Below are 20,954 nucleotides of genomic sequence, written 5' to 3' on the forward strand. Positions count from 1 at the left end.
GTGTAAAAACCGGCGGATCTCGGATAGGGGGTCCCAAACTGTGCGTCTAGGCGGATGGTAACAGGAGACAAGGGACACAATGTTTTACCCAGGTTCGGGCCCTCTTGATGGAGGTAAAACCCTACGTCCTGCTTGATTAATATTGATGATATGGGTAGTAAAAGAGTGGATCTACCACGAGATCAAGGAGGCTAAACCCTAAAGCTAGCCTATGGTATGATTGTTGTAATGTATGTTGTGTCCTACGGACTAAAGCCCTCCGGTTTATATAGACACCGGAGGAGGCTAGGGATACACAGAGTCGATTACAATGGTAGGAGATCTACATATCCGTATTGCCAAGCTTGCCTTCCACGCCAAGGAAAGTCCCATCCGGACACGGGACGGAGTCTTCAATCTTGTATCTTCGTAGTCCTGGAGTCCGGAGGACGATGATAGTCCGGCTGTCCGGACACCCCCTAGTCCAGGACTCCCTCAGTAGCTCCTGAACCAAGCTTCAATGACGATAAGTCCGGCGCGCATAATCTTCGGCATTGCAAGGCGGGTTCCTCCCTTGAATAATCCAGAGAAGATCATGAACACCAGGATAGTGTCCGGCTCTGCAAAATAAATTCCACATTCCACCGTAGAGAGAATAAAATGTACACAAGTCCAATCTGCTGACGTATTATGCGGCATGACATCACACCGCTACCAGGCTTTTACTTGAATCGTTTTTTATTATACCACCTCCGCACGTTTAGCGAAGCGGTTTCCTTGGCACGTCTTGTCAAAGCAGAGATCGTGTTCCCCTTATCCCGGGATTCTCATCAATACGGACGTGGGTAACGCAACCGCGCCATTGATGGTTTCGCTTGGGAGATAAGCGAGTTTTACCAGGCCGGTGGGGGACGCATAGTCTTCGTCCGCCTACATATAAGGGATAAGAATTTACCTTCTCACCTACGCCTTCTTCCTCCTTTGCTTATCCATCTCCGCGCACTCAAGCTCCAACGCCCAAGCTCGCGCATCTCGCCTCGACCTTCTCCGATCATGTCCGGAGCGGGAGGCAAATGGTTGGCCTCCACCGTTAAGGAGGAGCACATCACCAAGCTGCGCAGCGCCGGATACCTTTCCGGCGATATAACGCATCGGCTGCCCGACGAGGGGCAGCTCATCCCTACCCCCGGGCCCCATGAGAGGGTCGTCTTTCTTCCCCACTTCCTCCGCGGACTAGGCTTTCCACTGCACCCTTTCGTCCAGGGGCTCATGTTCTATTACGGCCTGGATTTCCACGATTTGGCGCCGAACTTCATCCTCAATATCTCGGTGTTTATCGTCGTGTGCGAGGCCTTCCTCTGCGTCCGGCCCCACTTCGGCCTGTGGCTCAAGACCTTCAACGTCAAGCCGAAGGTTGTGAAGGGCACGCAAGCGGAATGCGGAGGCGCCATTTTGGGTAAGTTGCCCAATGTCCTTTGGCTCGAAGGGGCCTTCGTGGACTCCGTCAAGGGGTGGCAATCGGGGTGGTTCTACATCACCGAGCCGCGCGAGCCCACATGGGCGGCGGCCCCTGAGTTTAGATCTGGCATCCCCACGCAGCTCACCTCCTGGAAAGAGAAGGGCTTGCTGTGGGGCAATCCGAAGGAGCTGACGGGACTCCGAGCCTGCATCCAGAAGCTGGTGAGCAATAAGCTCAGGCTCATCGACGTGGTCCAAGTCATGCTCATCCGTCGGATTCTCCCATGCCAAGAACGGGCATTCAATCTGTGGGAGTTCAATCCGGAACAGCACCAGGCGCTAAGCGGGCTCTTCGACACGACATATGAAGGCGCCTGGAGGGTGCTGTTTAAGGGCACCGAAGCCCCCGCATCCGCGATGGAAGATCGCGGATTTCGCTCGCAGCATCCAGCTGACGAGGTAAGTGATTCAACCCCTTTATGGGACACTTGTGATAAATAGATTGATTCTAAGAAGGTCTCAATCTCTCTTTTCCTTTGATAGGAATCGATGGAGAAGGCCGTGCAGCTCATCTGTCCAGCTCCCATGCCAGAAGACCCAGTGAACGCCCGTCTAGCAGGGCTGCTGGTTCCGGCACCGCACGTGTTGCCGGAGAAGAAGGCCAAGAAGGTGGCTGCGGGGACTCGAAAGAGTTCCCGCAATCAGGCGTCTGACAACGAGGCGGACTCCTCCCCCGAAGATGAGGAGGAGGAAGAAGACTCTCTCCCGGAGGAAGGAGAGAAGAAGAGGAAGGCTTCCCCAATAGGGGAGGCCGAAGGGTCCAAGAGGGGGAGAACTATTCCCCCGGACAGTTTCGCCAACACCATCGTTGGCGAGGAGGAGTGGCCTTCAAGGGCCAGGCGTCCGGCGAGATCGTAAGTATCTGGATTCCTGATATGCAATTTCTTTCGTGTCACCTAGTGTCCTACTAATGCCGCATTCTGTCCGTAGTCCGGCCGATGATGATCTCCCCGCTTCATCGAGCGGGTCGTTGGCCCCGTCGGATGTGGATTCACTTCCGACTGCCTCTACCCCCCGCACCGACGAGGACGCCGAGGTGGGATCCCAGAAATGGACCCATCAGGAGGAGGCTCCGGAGGCGCCGCCAGGCAGCCTCCCGGGCTTTGCGCCGAACTCTACATCGGAACCCGCAGTGGTTCCAGAGTCCGGCAGGCGGCCCCTTCGAAAGAAGGGAAAGACTGTGACACCGGCGGCCTCCGTCCAACCGGAGGCGCCGGACAACTTGTTGGAGGCGCTTAAAGGCGCTTCCATCGAGGAAGAACACCGCACTATCATGAGTGCGGTGATTCAGAAGATTCAGCTCGCCAAGAGCGGGCTGACCGAAGCCTGCAGCAGCCTTCTAACAGGCTTTGAGGTAAGAAGTTGTAATTATGTAATGTAATACCACATAGACAGTAGCCCCTGATGCTTGGTTCGGTGTTCGGAAAGAAAAGCCGGACTGAGGATCTAAGAAGATATATGCAGGGTTGCTTAAAATATGTCAATATGGGTTTGCAGGCTGCGCTGCTGACCTCTGCCGCACTGACTGCGGAGGTCGGTGCGTTGAAGCAGGATCTCGAGTGGTCTGAGCAAGAGCTCGGCCATGCCAAGAAGCATCTCGAGGACAAAGAAGGTGAGTAACACCACTTTGAATAGTTACCTTACAAAAAAGGATTTTTCTTGCAATAAAATTAACAAGGATAATATGGGTATTGCAGGGGCCATGAACAAGGTGGCAGCCCTGAAGGAGGCTGTGTCCGCGGCCGAACGCAGTGCGGCCGCGGAACGGGCAGAGCGAGAAAAGCAGGAGGCGCAGGTGGCGGAAGTACGGCAAGAGCTCCAGGCTCTCATGGAGAAGCATTGGAGCTTGGAGCGTGACTCCAAGACTCGAGAGTCCGAGCTTGCCTCGGCTCTCGAAAGTGCCAAGTCCACCAAGGCCGAGGCCCGTAAGGCCCTTCAGGAGGTTGAAGATGTAAAGAGGATAGCGACGGGTAAGGTATTTTTCATGCAGAGCAAGCATGTTAATGTAAACTACCTGACACTTACCCGCATTCGGAGCTCTCCAGGGGCATTTGCAGATCTGCCGCGTAGTGCGTCCGATGCCGCCGCATTCTATCGTGGCGAGGATGGGAGCTCGACGGAGAAGGTCTTCTGGTCTCAGTACGCTGAGGCCGGCCATCCGGTGCCCCCAAGCGACCAGCTGAAAGAACTGGTCGAACTCCACAAGGTAGCTGAGGAGGCCATGAAGGGCCTTATAGTCCGGCTGTGGCCTGTACAGGCCATGCCTGGGAGCTACTTCGGCCTCGTGTGGCGGCTGGTGGATGCGTGCCCCTGGGTGGAGGTCATCAAGCGCTCCGCCTGCATTGAAGGTGCTCGTCGGGCCCTTGCCCGCACGAAGGTGCACTGGGGCCGGCTGGATGCGGAGAAGCTTCTCACGGACCCGCCGCCACCGGGCAAGGAGTATCGTACACCCGAAATGTATTATAAAACTGTCCTGAAGGGAGCCCGCGATATTGCGGATGAATGCCCCAGAGATGTAATTTTTGAGTAAACTTGCTATGTATTATCCTGTGCGCTGGAAACTTTGTTCATGTGCGCATTAAGCAACGCTTGTTTAATTTAAAATATTACCTTCTGTGCGGCCATTTATAAAATCTGAGAGATGGCAAGTCGTTCGCTTCAGCCCCCGAGCCACGAGTGCTGGGCTGTTCGGGATAAACTTGAGCACTCTTGTTCCCATTTTTGGGTCCATCTAGGGAGGCGCTCAACACAACGAACAAGGCAACCGGACTTATAATGCTTGAACACTCTCACTTATCCATAGAATTCTATAATTTTAAATTTCGGCGAAGCCCCTGGTATTCGGAAGATCGAATCCGGGGCGCTATCCACGCCTTCGTCAGACATTTATCCGGAACTTCGCTCGAAGCGGCGTGAGTCTTTAAGGACTCGAAAGGACCTCTCGAACAGCAACCAGTCTCTCGCCTTATCATGCCGGTCAGTTTTAGCTTTCTCCACTGAGGCGCTCGCCCGGCTCAACCGGGGCGCAATCGCAGTGGTTCTCCCAGTGCCACCTTAGCCGACAGAACAGAACATAAGGAACCAAAACGTGGGAGCTGGGCAAACCCAACTATTAACCCAAGACATGATTCGGAGCCGATTCATATAATGCTATAAGTTCGGGGTGCCGCACTTATGAAAGTGTTCGGACTTATCACACCATAATGTGGGGAACATAAGCCCCTGTTGTATTAGACCATACCAAAATATACGGGTGCAAGATGTCCTGTAATGAACATATATATATATAAAGGAATGTAATTGCAGTCGAAAATTGTTGCGTTATTTATTAAAGGAAGTCTGCTATGAGTGCGGACTGATACAAATAGTGCGGTAAGCAAGGGATTTGGACTAATTAAACAGGTCCCCCTCCAGGGATGATCTGCGGACTTGGTGTATATAATCGAATTTAATGCTCGTAATTGAGACCACCTGAGTATTCGTCGCAGCCTTCTTTCTTCACTGGCTATTGCATCGTTAGTTCGGCAGGTTCACCGCCGGACAGGGCCTCTTGTTTGCGGAGTCCTGTGTATACAAAGAAGGAAAATAATAATAAAAAAAGAAGGGGGCGCGCTTGCGAGCCCCTGGTGTGGTCGAGCCGCACTCTGGGCCCATTGGGATCGTGCCCCTTCCCCTGTGCCCATGTATCTCCAAAGCGTAATGATGTACGCGGAGAGTTGTCCTTGCAATCATGCGAGGGCGGGGGTTAGGGCCGCATTGCTACGCATGCTCTGATCGTACCAGGTTGTCTTGGATGGTATTGCTTCAGGCGTGTTTTGCTGTATCCGGCCGTTTAACGGCCGACTCGAAAATTTCCTTAAAAGGCTGCTCTGTACTTCTGCCACGAGAGCCGCTGTATGTTCCTCCGTTCGGAGGGAGCGTTCCGTATTTCCGTTGACTGTTATGACTCCACGAGGGCCTGGCATCTTGAGCTTTAGGTATGCATAATGCGGCACCGCGTTAAACTTTGCAAACGCGGTTCGTCCAAGCAGAGCGTGATAGCCGCTGCGAAATGGGACTATGTCGAAGATTAACTCTTCGCTCCGGAAATTATCCGGGGATCCGAAGACCACTTCCAATGTGACTGAGCCCGTACAATTGGCTTCCACATCTGGTATGACACCTTTAAAGGTTGTCTTTGTAGGTTTAATCCTTGAGGGGTCTATGCCCATCTTGCACACTGTATCCTGATAAAGTAGGTTCAGGCTACTACCGCCGTCCATCAGGACTCTCGTGAGGTGAAATCCATCGACGATTGGGTCTAGAACCAATGCGGCGAATCCGCCATGGCGTATGCTGGTCGGATGGTCTCTTCGATAGAAAGTGATCGGACAAGAGGACCATGGATTGAACTTCGGGGCGACTGGCTCCATCGCATAGACGTCCCTTAGTGCGCGCTTCCTCTCCCTCTTGGGTATATGGGTTGCATAAATCATGTTCACCGTCCGCACTTGTGGGGGGAAGCCCTTCTGTCCTCTATTGTTCGGCGGTCGGGTCTCCTCCTCGTCGTCACTGTTTAGCCCCTTGTCATCGTTTTCGGCAATTAACTTGCCTGCCTGCTTGAATACCCAGCAATCTCTGTTGGTGTGATTGGCTGGCTTTTCGGGGGTGCCATGTATCTGGCATAAGCGGTCGAGTATTCGGTCCAAGTTGGGCGGAACCGGAGTGGTTCTTTTGAATGGCTTCTTCCGCTGACCAGGTTTAGGCCTCGGAATCCGGCGTTGACTGCCGTATCCTCCTTATCGTCGCCGTTAATGCGGCATTTATTTTTACTTCGACGTGACCTGCCATTGTTGTCCTTAGTATCCGGACTGCCAGAATTTTTACTGAGGTTGTTGCTGCGAGCTAGCCAGCTATCCTCTCCCGCGTAGAAGTGGGTCATTCATGATGTGAGGGCTGCCATGGATTTCGGCTTTTCCTGTCCCAGGTGCCGGGCTAGCCACTCGTCGCGGATGTTATGTTTGAAGGCTGCAAGGGCCTCTGCATCTGGACAATCGACGATTTGGTTTTTCTTTGTCAAGAACCGTGTCCAGAATTGTCTGGCCGATTCGTCTGGCTGCTGAATTATGTGGCTGAGGTCATCGGCATCTGGTGGCTGCACATAGGTGCCCTGGAAATTGTCGAGGAATGCGGCTTCCAGGTCCTCCCAACACCCAATTGACTCTGCGGTTAAGCTGTTAAGCCAATGCCGAGCTGGTCCTTTAAGCTTGAGTGGGAGGTACTTGATGGCATGGAGATCGTCGCCGCGGGCCATATGGATGTGAAGGAGATAATCTTCAATCCAAACCGTGGGATCTGTTGTGCTGTCGTAGGATTCGATGTTTATGGGTTTAAACCCTTCAGGGATTTGATGATCCATTACTTCGTCAGTGAAGCATAGCGGGTGTGCGGCACCTCTATATTGAGCAATATCACGACGCAGCTCGAGAGAGCGTTGTCTGCTGTGTTAGGCCCGGCCGGAGTTATTGTATCCGGCGGGACGGTATTCGTCATGGGTCGTGGGGCGCCCACGTGATCCGTAGATGGATCTGGATTGCCTTGCTTTGTCCTCCAATATATCTCGCATGTCTGGCGCGTTCCCTCTTGGCTTCGTACTTTTGGAGCAATGCCGGGGTACGGTCTTGGTTGGGGGCCTGGATGCCTCTCTATCACGACCACGGGGTGGTCGGTCAGCCGTATCGTGCGCTGGTGATGGAGGTATGTATGCTTCCTCCTCTAATCGGGGGAGCAGCTTGCGTCTTGGGTAACTTTTGGAGGGGTGTTCGAGTTTATACTCTTCGGCCGCGAGGACCTTGGTCCATCGATCGGCCAGCAGATCCTGATCAGCTTGAAGCTGCTGCTGCTTTTTCTTTAGGCTATTTGCCGGGCGATAAGCTTGCGTTTGAAAAGCTATTGTTCGACGGGATCCTCAGGCACGACGAATTCGTCGTTGTTGAGGCTTGCCTCGTCTTCGGAGGGAGGTGTATAGTTATAATCCTCGACCTCTTCGTCTGCCGCCCTCTCGTGAGGGCTTGCTTCTGCATCCTCCTACGCTGAGTCTTGCTAGAGGGGATTATCTTCGGCACTCTCTGGGGTATTATTATCTCCTATGCCGGAATCTCCATTCTTGCTGTGGCGGGATTTAGAGCGGCGCCGCTGACGCCGGCGCTTGGGCTGCTTCTTTAGAGAATCTGCCTCCGCTGCTTCTTCGCCGTCCCCGTCTTTTGGGGTGTCCACCATGTATATGTCGTATGACGAGGTGGTCTTCCAGTGCCCTGTAGGCGCTGGTTCCTGTTCGTCTCCGGCCTCGTCGTCCATAGCGTCGATGTCTTCGGAGTCGTAGTCTAGCATGTCGGTAAGATCATCGATAGTGGCTACAAAGTGTGTGGTGGGTGGGCTCTGAATTTCTTCGTCGTCCGTATCCCAACCATCCTGGCCATAGTCCGGCCAGGACTCTCCCGATAACGAGAGATGCTTTACCGAATTTAGGATGTCGCCAAAGGGCGAGTATTGGAAGATGTCCGCGGCGGTGAATTCCATAACCGGCGCCCAATCCGATTCGATTGGTAGGGGCGTGGGAGGTCCGAAGTCCGGCAAGGGGTCCGGCACCTCGGAATCACGAGTTTCGCGAGGGACAAGATTAGTGTTTGGCTCCATCGCCATGGAAGTTGAAGCCCCCGAGGTGGTGTCCATCCACCGATCCTCGATCTGGGCGATCGGCTCCGGACTAAGGGCCGAAGCGGATTCGTGTGCGGCCACCAAGGCACTGTTCGGCGGCAGAGCTAGATCATGCCCATCGCAACAGTGCGGCGCTCTTGGCTTTCGCTCGAGCCCATTGAAGATCAAGTCCCCGCGGGCATCGGCTGTGAAGTTTAGGCTTCCAAACCTGACCTGATGGCCAGGGGCGTAGCTTTCGATCTGCTCCAGATGGCCAAGTGAATTAGCCCGCAGTGCGAAGCCGCCGAATACGAAGATCTGTCCGGGGAGAAAAGTCTCACCCTGGACAGCGTTGTTGATTGAAGATGCCATCGAGCCTATCGGTGACGACACAGAGGAACTCTCAATGAAAGCACCAATGTCGGTGTCAAAACCGGCGGATCTCAGGTAGGGGGTCCCGAACTGTGCGTCTAGGCGGATGGTAATAGGAGACAAGGGACGCGATGTTTTACCCAGGTTCGGGCCCTCTCGATGGAGGTAAAACCCTACGTCCTGCTTGATTAATATTGATGATATGGGTAGTACAAGAGTGGATCTACCACGAGATCAAGGAGGCTAAACCCTAAAGCTAGCCTATGGTATGCTTGTTGTAATGTATGTTGTGTCCTACGGACTAAAGCCCTCCGGTTTATTTAGACACCGGAGGAGGCTAGAGTTACACAGAGTCGGTTACAATGGTAGGAGATCTACATATCCGTATTGCCAAGCTTGCCTTGCACGCCAAGGAAAGTCCCATCCGGACACGGGACAGAGTCTTCAATCTTGTATCTTTGTAGTCTTGGAGTCCGGCGGACGAGGATAGTCCGGCTGTCCGGACACCCCCTAGTCCAGGACTCCCTCAGTGTTCCTTGTCTCCATTTTCTACCGTAGTTCTCTCAATTGTGTTCAACTCCATTGTGTTCTTTCTTTCAACTTTTCAACCTCTCAAGGTTCTTTGGTTTCACTCATTTGTTGAAGAAGCAACTTAGTTTTACCTCTTCTCTTCCTCTTTCGTTTCTCTCCGGTGTCATCCTAGATCTCGGACGAGATCCTCTTGTAGTGATGGAGTGTTGTAACACCCCGGATGTAACTTTCCATAATTGTAACTCTAATTCTTGCCATTTTTGGCTATGTGATATGTTATTTCCTCCGTGGTTGGGTTTTTGTCTTTCGTTGCATTTTGTTCATGTCATGCATTTCATCATCGCATCATCCACATTGCATCCGCATGTTTTCTTAAAACTCGTAGCCGTTAGTAGTTGCTGCTTCTCTCCTTGGCTTCGTGGCATCTTGTCAGACCGCTTGTCTCCATTGACCTTTCTCAGACCAACCGGGTTTTCGTTTCCCTCTTGTCAAACCACCTAACCTCTCTCAGACCCCCCCACGTGCGCGTCCGAAACATTTCTCGAACCAAACCCGAGCAGTTGTGACCGATGGGTCCGGATCATCTCCTAACATCCCTAAAATATCTTCGGTTTCTTATTTGGACTCCGTAACCTATTTATTCTCATCCGTCGGATTTCGATCAGATAATCCAAACTCCTTTCTTTCTTATATATATAGTCTAACCCTAGACCTAGGCTGTCCCATCCATCCATCCCCTCGCTCGCCGCCGCCACCCACTCTTCCTTGTTCCTCGGGAGCTTGTCCCACCGCCGCCACCCCTCCCGATCCAAATCCTCTCTGTCTCCACTTGGTCTTCTCCTCGTTTTCCCCTCTGTTCCATCCATCCAATCGATATGCCAGCCTCCACCTCCCCCCTTCGATCCATCGTCATGCCCGCCTCTGTCAGCGATCAAGGCATTGAGGCAGATCAGAAGGAAGCGCGTGAAGGCAAGGTCTTGACTCGTGGGCCTCCGTCTCGGCCCACTCGCGATCGACATCTTCCCAGTGGCTTGTAGGCACGAACTGGGCCCGCTAAGGGTGTACGTGAGGATATAACCGTTCAAACAGTAGCGTGTGGATCTGGGATGGAACTGGTGGCTTCGGCCGAACCTCGCGAGTCGCGTGTGAGCTTGTATAGCCAGCAATGGCGGATTCCTTCCCCTGATTCCAATATCCACTATCGATAGCTTACATCTGGCATTAGAGCTGTTCCGTCCTGGAGTTCCCCCGCCACCCGCACCGCACAAGATTCCATGAATTTCGCCGGCGAGAGGCCATGGAAAACCTGTCGGCGGAGGGCCGCAACATCCACGACTTCGTCAAGTCCGCCGTCGCCGATGATCTCGAGCAGCGCCTCAAGTCCCATAGCGACTATTTCCTCAAGTCCATGACCAAGCTGCTTCAGGAGTCGACCAAGACCTTGGATGGCCTCATCTGCGCCTGCATCGACGGCGTGCACTCCGAGCTCCATCTCGATATCGAGCAGATCCGTTCTGATCTGGAGCGGGTGGACAAGGGCGACTACGAAGGGCGAGCGGGAGGCCCCTCAACCAGTTGAGAGGCGAGGAATCACAACATCTATGTTCCTCCCCCGGCCCGAGGTATGCGTGAACTGTCATCTCCGCGCGATATTCAGTCTCCTCGTGAATTGGTGGCTCTGGATCAAGGGGATCAGTTCAATTCAGGGCCTCGGGTCGAGTTGCCACGATTTGATGGCTCTAATCCACGGCTGTGGCAATCGAGATGTGAGGATTATTTCAAGGTGTGGGGTACGCATCATAGCAGGTGCATTTCATATGCTACTGCTCAGTTTGAAGGCGCAGCCGCTCGCTGGTTGGAGTCGGTGCAGAGGAGGACTGCAGATCTGCATTGGGCTAAATTTTGTAACCTATTGCAAGGAAGGTTTGGCCGTAATCAGCATCAGAACCTGTTGCGTAAGATGTTCAGAATCAACCAGACTGGAACTATAGAAGAATATGCGGATCAGTTTGCAGAGTTGTATGACCAGCTCATGGCCTTTGAAAGCAATCCGGATCCCTTGCATTACACCACTCGGTTCATAGACGGGTTGAAACGAGGGTACGAATGGCAATAGCTATGCAAAAACCCCGGGACCTTGACACCGCTTATGATTTGGCTCTGCTTCATGAGGAACTGGGAGAACTGAAGTACAATACTGTCAAAAGAAGCACAACAGCAACTGGTCAGTATCAGTATAAGGCCAAATCCGTAGAAGAGAGGAAACTTACTGAGAGTCACAGGACACAGTCAACTGGTCAGTATCAGTATAAGGCCAAATCCGTAGAAGAGATCATGTCCCCTTATCACGGGATTCTCATCAATACGGGTGTGGGTAACCCAACCGCGCCATTAGCGCGGCGCTTGGGGAATAAGAGGGTTTCTTGGGAAAGTTGGGAGGCACATGGCTGCCGCTTTTATAAAGAGATAATGATTCCCCTTTTTTCACCCACGCCTTCTTCTTCCTCTGCTCATCCATTCTCGAACTCCAACGCCCAAGCTTTCACCTTCTTCGAAAAAACATTCCAAACATGTCTGGAGTGGGAGGCAAGTGGATGGCCTCTACCATCCAGGAGAAGGATATTAAGAAACTTCGGGAGGCCGGGTATCTCGCCAAGAAGATTGGCCATCGTCTTCCGATGGTGGGACAGATCGTCCCTACTCCGAAACCCTACGAGAGAGTTGTATTCCTCCCTCACTTTGTCCGCGGGCTAAGGTTTCCCCTCCACCCATCTGTTCGCGGCCTTATGTATTACTATGGGATCGATTTTCATGATCTATCCCGCAATTCCTTCCTCAACATCTCAACATTCGTCGTCGTATACAAGGCCTTCCTCCGCACCTCTCCACACTTCGGATTATGGCTGAAGATTTTCAATGTGAAGCCCAAGGTGGTGAACGGCGAGCACACCGAGTGCGGAGGAGCCATGGTGAGCAAGATGCCCAACATCACATGGCCATCAGGTACCTTCAATGATTCCATCAAAGGATGGCAACAACAGTGGTTCTATGTCACTGAGCCACGCGGCACAAAATGGGCCGCGGCTCTCGAATTCCGATCCGGAGCTCCATTGCGGCTTACGTCCTAGCCAAAGAAGGGCCTGAACTGGTCTTCTCCAGAAGAGTTGGCGATGCTCCAGGCGCATATCAAGGGTATGGAAGACAAGAACATCAAACTTGTTGACGTAGTCCAGGTGATGTTAGTTCGCCGGACTCTTCCTTGTCAACGCAGGGCTTGCAATTTATGGGAATTCGACCCGGCCAAGCAACAGACCCTACTAGGGTTCTTCGACTCATCGCACGAAGACATCTAGAAGGTACTCTTTAAGTCCGGCAAATCATGGCCGGACTCAGCCGAGGACCGCGGGTACCAACTGTCCCAACCCGCGAGTTCGGTAAGTCTTCATATGTTGGCAAGTCGTATGCTTCATCTGCATACTCCATGGGAAACACTTAATGTATTTTACAACAACTCTCCTAGGGCTGGATGAAGAAGGTAGAGCGGATCTACTACCCAGCCCCTCTACTAGAAGAACAAGCCGCCCCGCTTCTAACGAAGATACTGGTCCCGGCGCCTTACGAGGCGCTGAAGAAGAAGGCCAAGAAAGAGGCCCAAGAGACTAGGGGCGGCCTTCATCGCCAGGGTACTTCGGACATAGTATTCGAAGACCCCGAGGCCAGCTCTTCCTCCAAAGAGGATGAGGAAGAGGAGGAAAGCCGATCCCCCCAGCGAGGGGGAGAAAGAAGAGGACGACCTCCGCACACATGGAGGCCGAATCGCCCTAGAAGGGAAAACCCCCCTTTCCAGATGAATCCACCACCGCCACCGACAACAGCCCAGAGTGGGATCCCAGGGTCCAGCCCCTGGTTAAATTGTGAGTATATAAAACCCGGACATGTTTGTATATCTAGACTCACTATCGAATAGTGTTAACACATTGAGTCACACTTTTTTTGCAGTCCGGCCAGGTCCCACGCCGAGCAATCCTTATCGGTGGATTCACTGGGCTTGGACGCTAAGGACAGTGGGACTCCCCCGACGGCCCCCTCCCCCAAAAACATGGATGACACCGAGGTATCATCCCAAAGGGAGCCAGGCCGAGGAGCTGGGGGGACCGTCAAGGTGGAGCCAGAGGGCCAATCCTCGGCGGCCGGACACACGGGGGAAAAGGCCCCCATGGACACCGACGACGGGGGCTATCTTAAATTCGGCCCCTAGCCGGACACAGTTTCGAAGGCCAACACGGCTCCGGAATCAGGCGGGCAACCTCCCTTGATAGAAGGGGGTGCGCCTGTTCCACCAGCAACCTCTGCCCAACCAGAGGTGCCGAATACCTTACCAGCAGCGCTAAAGAATGCTTCCATCATTGAAGAACACCGTCCCCTTATGGGTGCGGTGATTGAGAAGATTCAGTCTGTCGAGAACGGGCTAACTGAATCCTACATCATCCTTATAACGGGCTTTGAGGTATGTTGTGAGGTTTTAAAGAGTGTCATAGTATAGATAGTAGCCCCTGATACACTATTTGATGTTCGGAAGGAAAAGCCAAACAGAGGATCAAATACATGTTCGCAGGAGACTTACCTTGTAGTACCTCTCCATTTTTTCCTCAGCAAGCGTCTATAGTGACTGCCACCTCTCATACTGTGGAAGTCTCCGGACTGAAGAAGAGTCTAGAGCGGGCTGAAGAAGAGCTCGGCCAAGTGAAGAAGCAGTTGAAGGATAACCAAGGTATGCAAAAACCTTGTTTGCATTCGGTACGAATGAATAATTGGGTATAACAAAAAAAATCCATGATGTGCTCTAGGAGTGACGGCCAAAGTCCAGGCTCTTAGGAAGGTAGTGGACGACGCCGAGAAGAAGATGGCCAAAGAACATGCCCTTCGTGAAAAGCACGAGGCCATGGTTATTGAAGTTCAGCAAGAGCTCCAAGAGGCCGTGAAGAAGCGTGAGACCTTGGAGCAGAGTTTAACGGAGAAAGAATCCGGACTCACCAAGGCTCGTCAAGTCGTAGACGATGCTCGGGGTGAAGCCCAGAGTGCCCTTCAGGAAATCCAGGAGGCCAGAAAGATCGCGGCGGGTAAGGCTTTTTCTATGCAAAGCAAGTATTTAAAGGAAGAAAATCATGTTACTAATCCGAATTCGGATTTCTCCAGGGATGTTTGCAAGACTGCCGCCCAGCGTATCTAATGCCGCAGAATTCTACCGAGCCAAAGAAAGGAGCTCTACAGGGAAGCGATTCTGGTCGCAATATCTGGCGCCAGAGCATCCAGTGCCCTTTGTCGATCAACTGAAACAGCTGATCGTGTTGCATAGGGCGGCCGAACTAGCCATGAAGGATTTAATTATCCGGCTATGGCCCACCGAGGTGATTCCCAGCAGCTACTTCGGACTTTGAAGCGGCTTGTAAGTGCCTGCCCTCGACTTGAAGTCATCAAGCGGTCGGTCTATATGGAAGGTGCCCGAATGGCCTTCACCCGCGCCAAGGTGCACTGGGTGAAGATGGATGTCGTAAAGCTGATGACCGAAGGACCGCCTGCGGGGAAGGAGCACCGGAAGCCCGAGTTATATTATGATAGTGTCCTGAAAGGATCCAGCCTTGTAGCGGAGCAATGTGCCAAGGATATTATCTTCCCATGAGCACATTCATGTTATCCTTTGTAATGTTGAATAATTCCTGTTATTTGGAAAATTTTACCTCATGTGTGGCCGTTTTATATGTATTAATCCTGAGAGTTGGCAGTCGTCTGCTTCTGCCCCCACGTAGGAAGTACGGGGGTGTTCGGGACAAACCTGAACACTCTTTACCCCAATTTTGGGTCCTTGAAGGAGGTGTTCAGCGCAACGAACCAGGCAATAGGACTATAAGGCTTTGTCACCCTCACTTAGCCATAGGATTTTGACAAAAGAAAGGTAGGCACAGCCCCTGGTATTCGGAAGACCGCACTAGGGGCTCTATAAGCACCTGATCGGAAAAAAGCCGATCTATCACACACTGCATTAGTTATCGCACAATGCGGAAAAGATCATTAAAGATTTTGTAACCTCTCGAACAGCTGACAAGGTCTCGCCGCATCATGATAGTCAGTTTTCGGCTTTCTCTACTGAGGTGCTCATCCGGAAGAACCGGGAAACAATCATAGTAGTTCTCCCTTTACTAACCTAGCCGATATAGCGAAACGTAGGGTAGCAAGAATAGGAGCCGGGCAACCCAACTATTGACCCAAGACATGATTTGGAGCTGATGCATATAATGCTATAAGTTCGGGGTGCCGAACGACCGTGAGGGTGTTCGGACTTTGTTGCCGTATTATGGGTACAATGAGGCCCCTGGCATATTAAGGCGTACCATAGTGTACGGCTGCCACTTGACAAAAAATATCAATAAGAAAGAACAACAAGTAAGCGTCATATGTAGCCGCATGTTGTAATTGAATAATACGTCGAGGCGTATGAATACAAAAAAGAAATATGACTTTGGAACCTGCTGCGACCAGGGGGGCTGTGTGCGGATCCGCGGAATAATCGGATGATCATCAAGGGGAATATCTAAGGATTCCCTTAAGCGTTCAAGTTGTTTCCCTCCTTGGTATGTTCGTCCCTTCATAGGTCCGGTCGCCAGGTTGCCATTGATGACCTAGACAAAAGTGGACCTACAAAAAAATGCAAAAAAATGTTTGTGTGCTCCGCCTGTCGCCGAAGTGGTTACTTGATCTCTTGACGAGCTGGGATATCCTACCGCGGAGTAGTTTGGACTCTTTTGACAGTGTCCGGGAGCCTGGCTGTCGAATGAAGGTTCGATTGAAAAATGCCACTTTGTGCTTCTACTCCCAAGGCGGCGGTGTGCTCTTTGGTACGGAGGGAGCGTTTGTCAGGACCCCGACTCGATGTCACATTGATCTAGCCGGTAACACCTCATATCACTTTGCGGCCTCACGCACGGTATCCCCACGGGTGTCGCCTTACCTTTGCCCGGGACCATTTGCGCCTTTTGGCTCACGTAAATGATAGTGTCGCTAGCATCCATATGATAAGGAGCCCGGGCTGACATGACTAGTCGTAAACCCAAAGTGGCACAGACTTACAGGGACAGGCATCCATGACCCAGCTTCGAACGTGTTGGTCATCAGCAAGTGGGTCCGGGCTATAGCACTGGGCTAGCAGGACTCCGGTAAACCGGGCTGTAGCGGGCTAACAGGACTCCGGTACTCAATGCGTGACATTTCCTCGAAGGGACAGACACCGGAACGAAGAAGGACACATGCCGGCCAGCCTAAGTGTTCCAGAGCAGTAGCAAGCTACCATGGCTCAGCGGTAACACTAGGAGACATTTCCCGGTAAGAGAGGCTACTAAAGGTAAACAACTAGATAGTCAGATCCCACACATACTAAGCATTTCAATCACACACACAATATGCTCGATATGTGCAAATACAACAAGGCATCACAACATGACTCTACGACACAAGTACTTTATTTAAGGCTCAGAGAATCATACATAACATACACAAGGTACGGGTCTCACGACCAAGCATTCAAGTCATATAGTCATACAAACCAGCAGCGGAAGTAACTTGTCTGAGTACAGACAACTAGATAGATAAAAGAGGCTTGGAAAGCCTAGCTATACTACGTGGTCCTTCACAAGCTCAGGATCACCACCTGGGCCTTTAGCCTACTCGTTGATGTCAACGTCTACGTAGAACCCATCAGAAGGGGTTGCAGCGTCTTCTGTAAAAATGTAAATTATAGCAACATGAGTACAAAGGTACTCAGCAAGACTTACATCAGAACCTACATACATGCATATTATCAAGAAGGGTTGGTGGAGTTATTGCAGCAAGCCAGCTTTGACTCTTGGCTAGGCTAACCTACGAGACTCCAACTTGAAATGGTTTTGCACACACGAGTCCATTACTCACCACTTCAATACACTACCGAGGATCCACCTCCGTCTCCCTACAGAAGAGCCATCCTCGACACTCACACTTATCTTGAGGCTTTTAGCAATTTCCATTTACTTGTCTATGAACTGTATAGGCAACCAAGTAGTCCTTTACCGCGGACGCGGCTATTCGAATAGATCATGATAACCCTGCAGGGGTGTACTTCTTCATACACGCTCTCACCTCTTACCGTCGTTTACACGACATGTACTCGGCAACCTTCAAGCGGAAGCCCAACGTGGGTGTCGGCCACGACCTACCTAATCACCTAAGCCTCCAGTCCAGGTTTATCGCCTATCCAGGTTCCATCCGCAGGGAGTCCGGCCGAGGTTTCCCATACGGCCCCGAACGATGTGAACAGGGTTCCCGAGATACCTAACGGGTATTCGGTACACCCGGCCACGTACCTACCGCATCACAGCCCACCCCTACGGTCAGCGCTGTCCACGGCCTCCAGTAGGCTACAAACACCAGAAACTACTTGCAAGTCCTGGACGGAGAACTAGGGTGAATAAGAAGCTGAGAGGGTCCATTGGTTTCGGGCCCAATGCATGGTAGTAGCTGATTCTTAAATCACACATACAGATCTCAGTGCTTAAGGTCGGCTTCAATGAAACAACCTACCATGTACTCCTACATGGCCTCTCATCGATACCTTTACCAAATCGTGTTCACCACACCACTCTCATTACCGACATAATCATTTCACTCTAGCCCATCACCCAGATGAACCAGACCTGACACGACTCTAAGCATAGCAGGCATAGCAAGGTAGGAACAACACATACATATGGCTCAATCAACTCCTACACATGCTAGTGGGTTTCATCTAGTTACTGTGGCAATGACAGGTCATGCAGAGGAAGTGGGTTCAACTACCATAGCACACAGCAGTTTGAAACGCGTTGTCTTAATGCAGTAAAAGAGAGCAGGAGCGAGAACATGGGATTGTATCGATATGATCAAATGGTTGGTTGCTTGCTTGATGGTTCGATGCATTGATACGGTTCTTCGTTAGGGTAATCACAGTACTCCTCGGGGGTAGATCCTGCCGCAAGAACACCGATATACAACCATCACCAAACAATGTGCAACAATATGATGCATGCATGAAACATAGCAATATGAGTGTGTTGGGCTAATGCAACTAAGACCAGAAGGGTCTGATTTGGAGTTACAGAATAAAAGTTATGAATTTTTGAAGTTTAAATTATATTCTGGAATTTCCTATATTAGAATAATTCCAGAAAATCAATTATTGCGTCAGCCTGACATCAGTGTGACGTCAGCAGGTCAACGGAACACGTCCGGGTCAAACCTGAGAGTGGGTCCCGCATGTCAGGGTGATTATTTTAATTAAAGTTTAATTAAAACTAAACCTGTTTAATTAACAGGGCTGGGCCCCACCTGTCATTGACTCAGGGGAGTCAACCAGGGCCCACCCGTGGTCAAACCCGGGTCGGCTGCACCGGCGTTTAGCCGCCGGCGAGCCCGACGCGGCGGCGGAAGTGATTTTTGTCGTTCCGGCAACCAAACGAGCCGCGGAGGGCACCGGAGCGGAGCTGAGGTCGAGCCGCAGCTCTTGGTGGAGTCCGTTGGGGTCGGGGTGGCCGGAGTTGGCGCCGGCGACGACTTTGGCGGCCACCGGAGTTCGGCCAAAGTCGAACTTGTCGCTAGGGGGATCGGTGAGGTGCGGGGAGTGCACGGTTGGGCCTAACGCAGCGTGGTGAGTGCGTTGGGCACCACGGGTTGACCGGAGGATGGCCGGAAGCACGTCGGCGACGAGATCCGCGGCGGTGCGTGCGTGTGATCTTCGTGCGGTGGCTACACGGCTCGGGAATGAGAGAGAGAGGGTCGGAGGTGTAGCTAGGCTCACAGCGCTCCCGTAGAGGCCACCGGCGGGGTCGGGGATGAGCTGAGGCGGCGACGGCGTTGAAGGGGATCTCCGGCGACGGCGAGCTCGGGCGAGGTCGGTGCGGTGGTCTCGGGCCGCTCGAGCACACGGGGCTCGGCTAGCTCGATGAAGTGGACGGCGGCGAAGCTCTTGGACACGGCGGCACGGTGTGGGGTTGACGGAGGGCGTGGCTACGGCGAGGGGGTGGCGGCGATGGCGTCGGCCATGGCGTGGGAGAGCGAGGGAGAGGAGCTGGAGAGGAGAGGGGTGTCTGGGGGGTTCGGGGGAGAGAGGGAGGCCGATTCACGGCGTTAGCCGGGCGAGGGAGGCGGCGAGGCGGCGAGCAGGTGCGTGGCACCCATGCGGCGCTCGCCGTCGAGCACCAGCCTGCCTGCCTGGCCGGCAAGCAGCTCGCTGGCGCGGTGCTGGGCTGGGCCGGCAGGTGGTCCGGGTGCTGGGCGACAGGTAAGCCTTTTCCATTTCTTCTGTTTTCTGTTTTTTTAATACTTCTGCAACTTTGTTGAATTAAATAAAATACTTAGGCAACTCCAAAAATCACCAAACTACTCCTGGTCGATAGTTGGATTATTTCCAACATGAAACATTTTAGTTTGGAGTTATTTGAGCATTTAAATATTTTATATAATTTTAAATGCCCAAATTCAAATACTTATGATTTAAATCAAAAACCCTAGGATGGCCTAGGAAAATGTGCACCACTTTTGGCAGAGGTTCTGAACCAAGACAAAAATGATGGGCATTTTAGAAGGTCATTTCAGGTTCATTGAAAAAGTTTTTAGTAAACCCTAATTGGTTTCAGAGGGGACTGGGGGTTCTGTCATCCCCATTTCAGGTTTCTGATGAAAGAGTAAACATGATGCAACACTCTAATGCATGGCTAACTAGGATGTGACAACTCACCCCCACTCAAAAGAATCTCGTCCCGAGATTTGGGTTCCTCCGGAAAGAAGGCGGGATACTCAAGTCGAAGACGATCCTCCCTTTCCCAAGTTGCTTCATCCTCAGAATGGTGCGACCATTGAACTTTGAGAAACTTGATATTGTGACGTCGAGTGGTATGCTCGGCCTGATCGAGGATACGAATGGGGTACTCTCGATATGTAAGATTATCTTGGAGATCAAGCATTTCGTGGTCCACTCCACGGATAGGATCCGAGAAGCAACGCCTGAGTTGAGAAACGTGGAAGACATCGTGGACTCTGGAGAGGTGCGGAGGTAGTTCCAACTGGTAGGCAACTTCTCCTTGTTTGGCGAGAATGCGAAAAGGTCCAATGCAACGAGGAGCCAATTTGCCTTTGATACCGAAACGATGGGTTCCCTTCAGAGGGGTAACCCGAAGGTAAGCCTTCTCGTCAACCTCGAAAGTCATAGCCTTATGTTTTCGGTCATATTGACTCTTTTGACGGGATTGGGCTGTTTTCAACTTTTCACGAACGATGCGAACTTGCTCTTCTGCTTCTTGAATCATATCCGGGTCAAAGAATTGTCTTTCCCCGGTCTCTGACCAGTTAAGGGGTGTTCGACACCATCGTCCATAGAGAACTTCAAAAGGGGCTTTACCCAAGCTAGATTGATAGCTGTTGTTGTAAGCGAATTCGGCAAATGGAAGGCACTTCTCCCAATCCATTCCGAATGAGATAACAGAGGCTCGAAGCATGTCTTCTAGAATCTAGTTGATGTGTTCCACTTGACCACTCGACTGAGGGTGGAAAGCGGTGCTAAAGTAGAGACGGGTTCCCATAGCATTTTGGAAACTTTCCCAAAATCGAGAGGTGAAAAGACTTCCTCGATCCGAATTAATTTCCAAAGGAACACCATGGAGAGACACTATCCGGGAGATGTATAAGTCTGCCAATTGACTAGCGGTTATACTCTCACGAACAGGTAGGAAATGGGCTACTTTGGAAAGACGATCGACAACGACGAAGATAGCATTATTCCCTCTCTTGGTCCTGGGAAGACCGGTAATGAAATCCAT

This window comes from Triticum aestivum, chromosome 3B (assembly GCF_018294505.1).
Source record: "Triticum aestivum cultivar Chinese Spring chromosome 3B, IWGSC CS RefSeq v2.1, whole genome shotgun sequence".
NCBI classification, from domain to species: domain Eukaryota; kingdom Viridiplantae; phylum Streptophyta; class Magnoliopsida; order Poales; family Poaceae; genus Triticum; species Triticum aestivum.